This window comes from Rhinopithecus bieti, unplaced genomic scaffold (genome assembly GCF_001698545.2).
Source record: "Rhinopithecus bieti isolate Rb0 unplaced genomic scaffold, ASM169854v2 scaffold_17826, whole genome shotgun sequence".
NCBI classification, from domain to species: Eukaryota; Metazoa; Chordata; class Mammalia; order Primates; family Cercopithecidae; genus Rhinopithecus; species Rhinopithecus bieti.
In genome coordinates, this window is record NW_016809016.1 from 271,516 (window position 1) to 280,417 (window position 8,902).

Below are 8,902 nucleotides of genomic sequence, written 5' to 3' on the forward strand. Positions count from 1 at the left end.
CCAGGATGGTCTCGATCTCCTGACCTCGTGATCCGCCCGTCTCGGCCTCCCAAAGTGCTGGGATTACAGGCTTGAGCCACCGCGCCCGGCCGATTAGCAAGTATTTTTAATGCCCATTTGAAGGGGCTCTGGCTGATCAGCCAGGCTTGGGGGTTTGGGGGGAAATTGCAGCAGGGCATTCTTTTGCCCAGGCTGTTCCCATTGTCAGGAAGTCCCTGGCCTGCCTTTTCTCTCTCCCCTCAACCTAATGATTCTGTTTCATCCTATAGGACTCTGTTCCTTATGTTAAAGGAAAATACAGACAATTTTATATACTTTTTTTTTTAAATGGTGTCTCACTCTAATGCCCAGGCTGGCGTGCAGTGGCACAATCTCGGCTCACTGTAATCTCCACCTACCAGGATCAAGCGATTCTCATGCCTTAGCCTCCCCAGTAGCTGGGACTACGGGAGCATGCCATCACAACAGGCTAGTGTTTGTGTTTGTAGTAGAGACAGAATTTTCCCATGTTGGTCAGGCTGGTCATGAACTCCTGACCTCAGGTGATCTGCCCACCTTGGCCTCTCAAAGTGCTGGGATTACAGGCGCGACTCACCATGCCCAGACCATTTTGTTTAACAGTTGACAGCCTCTTTTTAAAAAAATAATAGCAACATACGTATGCGTTTGCCATTACTTTGAAATGCATTAAAATTAACATGCATTACTAATTGGAAAGAGGCATAGACAGATGTGATAAAACAGAGTAGATGTTCAGGGACCACACGCGGTGGCTCATGCCTGTAATCCCAGCACTTTGGGAGGATGAGGTGCGCAGATCAGCTGAGGTCAGGAGTTCGAGACCAGCCTAGCCAACATATAGTGAAACTCCATCTCTACTAAAAATTACAAAAAGTAGCTGGGCGTGGTGGTGCATGCCTGTAGTCCCAACTACTTGGGAAGCTGAGGCAGGAGAATCGCTTGAACCCAGGAGGCAGAGGTTAGAGTGAGCCGAGATCACACCACTGCACTCCAGCCTGGGTGACAGAACAAGACTCCATCTCTCAAAAAGAAAAGAAAAGAAAAGAAAGAGTAAATGTTCAGGGTGAAATCTTAGGTAGTGGCTAGATGGATGCTTGCTATACAACCTTTTTACTTTTCTGTATGTTTTAAAATTTTTGTAATAAAAGACTGGAAAAATGAGAAGAGCAAACAAATACATAGCAAATACAATGAGCTAGATACAGTTCTAAGCCTTACATCTGTTACCTCATCCCAACCTCAGCCCAACCCAAGAGGGATGTTCTATTGTGATCCCTATTTTACAAAGGAGGAAACTGGGGCATAATGAAGTTCAAGCCATGCTCAAGTTCGAAAGGTTAGCTGAGGGATACAGATGTGACTCTAACCCAGGCAGTCAGCTCCCAGGCTGCCCAAGCTTAACCATTACAACACGTCACCTCTCACCCATGTACTGCTGTTATAATCAGAAGTATTATACTTTCATAATTACAATACACTTACATTTAAGTATTATCATTATTATTATTATTTTAAAGACAGGGTCTGGCCCTGTTGCCTAGGCTGGAGTGTAGTGGCTTGATCATAGCTCACTGCATCCTTGAACTCCTGGGTTTAACAGATCCTCCTGCTTCAGCCTTCTGAGTAGCTAGGACTACAGGTATGCACAACCACACCCAGCTAACTTTAAAAATGTTTTTGTAGCTGGGCGCAAATGGCTCATGCCTGTAAGGCCAGCACTTTGGGAGGCTAAGGTAGGAGGATCACTTGACCCCAGGAGTTTGAAACCAGCCTGGGCAACATAGTGAAACCTTGTTACTACAAAAAAATACAAAAATTAGCCAGGTGTGGTGCTGTGCACCTGTAGTCCCAGCTACTGAGGAGTAGGAGAATCACGTGACCCCAGGAGGTTGATGTTGCCATGAGCTGAGATCACGCCACTGCACTCTAGCCTGAGTGACAGAGTGAAACCCTGTCTCAAACAAACAAACAAAAATTTTAAGCCAGGTGTCTCACTATATTGCACAGGCTGGCCTTGAGCTCCTAGCCAGAGGTGAGCCTCCTGCCTTAGCCTCCCAAAGTGCTGGGATTATAGGTACACGCCACAGTGCTCAGCTAATTTTTTTTTTGGGGGGGCGTAGAGACGGGGTCTCCCTATGTTGCCCAGGCTGGTCGTGAACTCCTGGCTTCAAGTGATCCTCCCACCTTGACCTCCCGAAGTGTTGGGATTATAGGCATGTGCCATTGTGCCCAGCCCATTTAAGTATTATATACTGGGCTCTGCCATTCTTTTTGGGTGCCCATCAAAATTTGCCCTCCTATATTTGACTGCCTCCCCATATGAGGCCACACCTTGCCAAAGAAAAAGCCAGATCTTGTTTTCCCAGACTCCCTTGCAGCTTGGGTAGGGACACTCAGCTGTGCCCCAGAGTCAGACATACCAGCATCCGGCTTGTGTTCAAAAGCCACCAACAAGAGAAGCAGGTGTCAGAGGGTACATACCTGACAAAGGTAGAGGCAGAAACACCTGGTATCTGGAGGCAGAGAAACAGAGGGTGCCACACCCTGAGCCCAGCAGAACCAGCCATGCTCTGTGCCCGGTCCTGGCAGTGGGCACTGCTCTACTGTAGCAATCCCACCTGTGGTTGTGCTTTGTTTCTGGCTGTGTCGACTCCAGACCTGGATCTCTGCCCTCCTCGAGATTCGCCAAGCCACCTAATATCCTTTAATAAATTCCTTGTTCTTCCTAACACTAGAATGAATTCCTGCTGTGCCTCCCACAACTGACAGATACATTGTATTCTTAACTATAGAAAGAAAACTCTGCAGAGCTACAAGACTGGAAAAGAGCTACTGACAAGCTCAGTGGAATGGGTAACATACAATTTAAGGGAAATTTGACAAGTATATGTCCATATGTACAAGCTATAAGCTATCCTTGGAAGATCATCTAGAAAGCGGCAACAGTAGCGGTCCCTAGGAGGAGTTTGGATGACAGGGGCTCCAAGCACTGGGGCTTTCAAGACAGATCAGACTTGAAAGAAACTTTGGAGGAAGCAGGATACGGTGGCAGAGGCACTGAGAGAGCCAGGCTTTGCAGTGGACCTATCAGATTGAAAATGCAGCTTTCCTGCTTGGGAGACTCACTGAATCTCTGGTTTTAGACTTTTAGAATTCTGCAGCAGTGCACATATTACCTATCAAAAAATAAATCACAATTAAGTTTATTAAAAAGGCAAATAAAAAAGATTAAATATTAATCATAGTGGTCTCTGGGCGGTTCTTTTCTATCTCTTTGTACATTTTGCCTTTTCAAATATCTTAGCAAGAGGATGTATGCTTTAAAATCAAAATAAAACAAAACAATGAGAAAGAACTGGAGCTACAGAATGGGAAAGAATATTTGCAAATCATGTATCTGATAAAGGACTTGTATCTAGACTCTATAAAGAACTCTTACAACTCAATAATGAAAAGACAACCCAATTAACAATGGGTAAAGAATCCAAATGGACATTTGTTCAAAGAAAATATACAAATGGCTGATAACAACATGTAAAGATGCTATCTGGGAAATGTAAATTAAAACCATAATGAGGTATCACTCCACACCTGCTAGAATGGCTAAATTTAAAAAGATGGACAATAGCTGGGTGTGGTGGTTCATGCTTATAATTCCAGCACTTTGGGAGACCGAGGCAGGTGTATTAGCTGAGGTCAGGAGTTAGAGACCAGCCTGGCCAACATGGTGAAACCCCATCTCTACTAAAATATAAAATTAGCTGGGCATGGTGGTGTGCACCTGTAATCCCAGCTACTCAGGAGGCTGAGGCAGGAGACTCGCTTGAACCTGAGAGGCAAAGGTTGCAGTGAGCCAAGATCGTGCCACTGCACTCCAGCCTGGGTGACAGAGAAAGACTCTGTCTCAGGAAAAAAAAAAAAAAAAAGAGATGGACAATAACAAGTGTTGGTGAGGACATGGAGAAATTGGAACTCTCCTACACTGCTGGTAGGAGTACTAAATGTTGCAGCTGCTATGGAAAATAGTTTGGCAGTTCCTCAAAAGGTTAAATGCAGAGCTACTGTATGACTCAGCAAGGCAACTCCTAGGTAAATGCCAAAAAGAAATGAAAACTCATCCACACAACGCTTACATATAAACTTTTTTTTTTTTTTTTTTTGAAGCGGGGTCTCCTCTGTCCCCCCGGCTGGAGTGCGGTGGCCGGGTCTCAGCTCCCTGCAAGCTCCGCCTCCGGGGTTTACCGCCATTCTCCTGCCTCAGCCTCCCGAGTAGCTGGGACTACAGGCGCCCGCCACCTCGCCCGGCTAGTTTTTTTGTATTTTTTTAGTAGAGACGGGGTTTCACCGTGTTAGCCGGGATGGTCTCGATCTCCTGACCTCGTGATCCGCCCGTCTCAGCCTCCCAAAGTGCTGGGATTACAGGCTTGAGCCACCGCACCCAGCCTACACATAAATGTTAACAGTAGCATTATTTCTAATAGCCAAAAGGGAGACATCCCAAATGTCCATCAACTGATGAATGAATGAACCAAATGTGATCTCTCTATAAAATGGAATATCACTCAGCAATAAAAAGAAACGATTTACTGATCCATGCTACAAAATGAATAAACATTGAAAATGCAATGGTAAGTGAGCCTGGGTACAATGGTTCACACCTCTAATCCCAGCACTTTGGGAGGTCCAGGCAGGCAGATTGCTTGAGCCCAGGAGTTTGAAATCAGTCTGAGTCACACGGCGAAACCCATCTCTAGCCCGGCCTGGTGGCATGCGCCTGTGGCCCCAGTTACTCAGGAGGCTGAGATGGGAGGATCACGTGAGCCCAGGAGGTGGAAGCTGCAGAGAGCTGAGATCACACTGCTGCACTCCAGCCTGGGTGACAAATCAAGACAGTGTCTCAAAAAACAAAAGAAAACAACAACAATAACAACAACACATGATGCTCAGTGAAAGAAGCCGGACACAAAAGGCCACATGGTATATGATTCTATTTACATGAAACGTCCGGAATAGGCAAATCCAGAGGCAGAAGGTAGATGAGTAATTGAAGGTAGATGAGTAATTGAAGGTAGATGAGTAATTGAAGGGAGTGGGAGAAGGGAGTACAGGGAGTGGCTGCCTAATGGGTATTGGGTTTCTGTTTGGGGTGATGAAAAGGTTCAAAAATTGATTGTGGTGATGATGTCATTGCTCTGTGAATACACTAAAAGCCATAGAATCATGGTTTAAATGGGTGAATTGTATGATTATATGAATTATATCTCAATAAAGCTCTTTTCTAAACGTAAAAAATAGAAAGTGCTGGCTGGGCGCAGTGGCTCACGCCTGTAATCCCAGCACTTTGGGAGGCCGAGGCAGGCAGATCATGAGGTCAGGAGATAGAGACCATTCTGGTGAACATGGTGAAACCCCGTCTCTACAGAAAAAAAAAAAAAAAAAAAATTAGCCGGGCGTGGTGGCAGGTGCCTGTAGTCCCAGCTACTCGGAAGGCTGAGGCAGGAGAATGGCGTGAACCCAGGAGGCGGAGCTTGCAGTGAGCTGAGACTGCACCACTGCACTCCAGCCTGGGTGACAGAGCGAGACTCCATCAAAAAAAAAAAAAAAAAAAAAAAGTGCTGAAGGAAAGTATGAAACAACAGCTTTTTTTCTTCTTCTTTTTTTTTTCTTTTTTTTTTTTTTTTTTTTTTTTTTTTTTGGACACAGAGTCTCCCTCTGTCACCCAGGCTGGAGTGCAGTGGCACTATCTCGGCTCTTCTGCAACCTCTGCCTACTAGGTTCAAGCAGTTCTCCTGCCTCAGCCTCCCAAGTACCTGGGATTACAACCACCTGCCACCACACCCGGCTAATGTTTATACTTTTAGTAGAGACAGGGTTTCACCATCTTGGCCAGCCTGGTCACTAAACAGCATTTTTTCTATAAGGCTGTTTTTATTCTTTCGTTTTTTTGTTTGTTTGGGTGTTTTGTGTGTTTTGTTTCCAGGGCCTAACAGAAAATTGGAGCCCAGAAAATGGGTTGGTAGATGGATGAATGGATGAATGATTGGATAATGAGATGACTGAACGATCGGATGGGTGGATGAGTGGGTAGATGGAATTTCCAATGTGGTCCCTCCTAGAGCTTCCTTTTTCCTTTAACTCACCCAAAAGTAACGGAGATGCAACTACTCCAAAATGATTCTCCTTTCAAAACCCTCCATTCCAGCAGCGTCTGAGCTCAGGCAAACAACCACTCACCAAGATACAGAGTCACTACACTTCCTGCCACATTTCCTCCCCTTTGCCCAAAGTAGCTGCAAGTGGGAACCACTGGAATCCCATACACAATTTCTAAAAGCAGGCGCAGAGGCGCAATGTGTGTGTTCCAGGCCTGTGCCCCAGGCTGTGGGGTTCTCAAGACAGATCAGACTCGCAACAAACTGCTGAGGAAGCAGGATAAGGCGGCAAGCTCACTGCAGAGCCAGGCTTTGCAGGAGACACATCTAGGTTCAAACGCAGCTTTGCTGCTTGGGCAACTCACTGTCTCTCTGGGCTTTCAGCTCCTTCTCTGTAAAACAGTGCCAGTAACACCCTCCTCGTGAAGTTCATGCCTCTTCAACACCAATATTAATGAGGTGTTCACTCGGGACCTGGTACCTAGCACTTAGCTTCCTTCTTTCCCCGACCACCTCTGTGCCTGGCCTCCCCTGGCCTGACACACTGTATGGTGTGGTCACCTTCATAAGCTCTGGTTTCAGATGACCTGGATTGAATACAGGCTTGGCTCCTCCACTGTGTGACCTTGGGCAAGATACTTAACCTCTCTGTGCCTCAGTTTCCTCATCTGTAAAATGGGGTTAATAATAATAGCTGCCGTATAAGACATAAGTTTGTTCTGAGGATTAAAGGAGATAAATCTTACAGATCGCTGAGGTCAGTGACTAGCATATACTATGCACTCTGTGAATACTGACAATAATAGCCCAGCATAGCAGCATACTCCTACAAGAAGCCCTATCTGAAAGACGGTAGGGGGCAGTGGACACTTGGCAGTTGGCCCTGTAGGGGAAATGTGGCCCATCCATTGGGCCTCCCTGACGGTGCCTGGGCTTAGCAACCCTGTTTGATCCTGTGGAATAACGACAGTTCTACTACCCTGCTTTATGGCCATCCTATCTGTGGTTTTTAACAGGAAGCCGTCTTTCCTCCCAGACACTCTGGTGCCTTTCCTGGTCTCCATGGAAACAGGCCAGGCTTGGTGCTGCTGACTGGCCTGGAGTTAGGGTTTGGTGGAGGACAGGTTGGAGGCCATGTGCTTACCTGGGGGCACCAAGGAAAGGACCATCTTCCAGATGGACTTCATGGAATGTTCTTTTCCTGATGCCTGGAGCTTGAGTGAGGGGTACCCTCAGAACTTCTGCAGAGATAGTTTCAGAAGCTGATGTTAAAGGAACAGGCTGAGGCTGGGTGCAGTGGCTCATGTCTGTAGTCCCAGCACTTTGGGAGGCCGAGGCAAGTGGATCACGTGAGGTCAGGAGTTTGAGACCAGCCTGGCCAACATGGTGAAACCCCGTCTCTACTAAAAATACAAAAATTAGCTGCATGTGGCTGTGAGCACCTGTAATCCCAAGCACCAGCTACTCGGGAGGCTGAGGCAGGAGAATCATTTGAACCCAGGAGGCAGAAGTTACACTGAGCCAAGATCAGACCACTCCACTCCAGCTTGGGCGACAGAGCGAAACCGTGTCTCCAAAACGAAAAAAAAGAAGCTGATGTTAAAGAAACAGGCTGAGGCCAGGTTTAGTGGCTCATGCCTGTAATCCCAGCACTTTGGTAGGCTGAGGTAAGCAGATCACTTGAACTCAGAAGTTTGAGACCAGCGTGGGCAACATAGTGACACTTCATCTCTACCACAAAATAGTAATAATAATACAAAAATAGCCAGGCATGGTGGTGCATGCCTGTAGTTCCAGCTACTTGGGAGACTGAGGTGGGAGGATCACTTGAGCCCAGGAGGTCGAGGCTGCAGTGAATCATGATCATGCCACCGTACTCCAGCCTGGGTGACAGAGTGAGGCCTTGTCTCAAAATACATACATATATATATATATATTAAAGGAACAGGCTTGGGGTGGTTTCCCATGGTCAGCCGCCTCTCAGCTCAGCTGGGCAGCTCTTCCTCGCTTGCTAAGACTGAACCCATCTTTTATCTCATCTGATGCCTGCCACAATAGCAGAGGAAGTGGGGATTTCCAGACCCATTTGACAGATCAGGCAATGGGGGCTCAGAGAGGGTAAGCAATTTGCCTAAGGACACACAGCTGGTTCTTCCTCTTCCAATGTTCCCTCACTTTGCACCATTCCCTTTTTGATGACGTTTGTGGGAGTCACTGCTTCTGATCCAGAATCAGATTATTAGTTAAAATAAAAGATAATAATGGTAACTAAAGTTTGAATACCTACAATGTAGCAGGCATTTCCTACACATTATTCCATTTAATCTTCATAGCATATTTTATTAAATATCCCAGCGCAGGTATTGGTGTCCTTTTTGGGGATCCCTCCCACACATACTTCAGACAGGCCTTTGACATTGCTAGGGAGACACATGAGGTTCCCACTAGTGAGCTCTGCCATGGGGCCTCACAGTCACTCATTCAATAAAGCAGGTATTGAGCACCTACAGCTTACCAGGTCCTTGACAAACTGTGAAGTGAGGTGCACTGCTTTGTGAATTTCCAAACGGATCACCACCCAGCTTGGTATGAGGTAAAGGCAAAAGGGAAAGGAAAGGAGACGGGAAAGGAGGTGAATGAGGTGGGGATGGGTGGGAATGAGACAGCAAGGGGAGGGAATGAAGTGGGGAGGGGTGGGAATGAGATGGGGAGGGGAGAGAATGAGGTGG

General features: G+C 46.6%; 1 protein-coding gene across 1 annotated transcript in view; it reads right to left on the reverse strand.

Moving 5' to 3' along the window:
- Window positions 1-7,339, reverse strand: part of PLCG2 (phospholipase C gamma 2) — a 218,497-nt gene extending 211,158 nt beyond the window's left edge. Inside the window, exon 1 of the mRNA XM_017888218.1 lies at window positions 7,318-7,339. The gene's annotated coding sequence lies outside the window, so the exon portion shown is untranslated. The remainder of the gene's footprint in view (window positions 1-7,317) is intronic.
- Window positions 7,340-8,902: the final 1,563 nt, after the last annotated feature.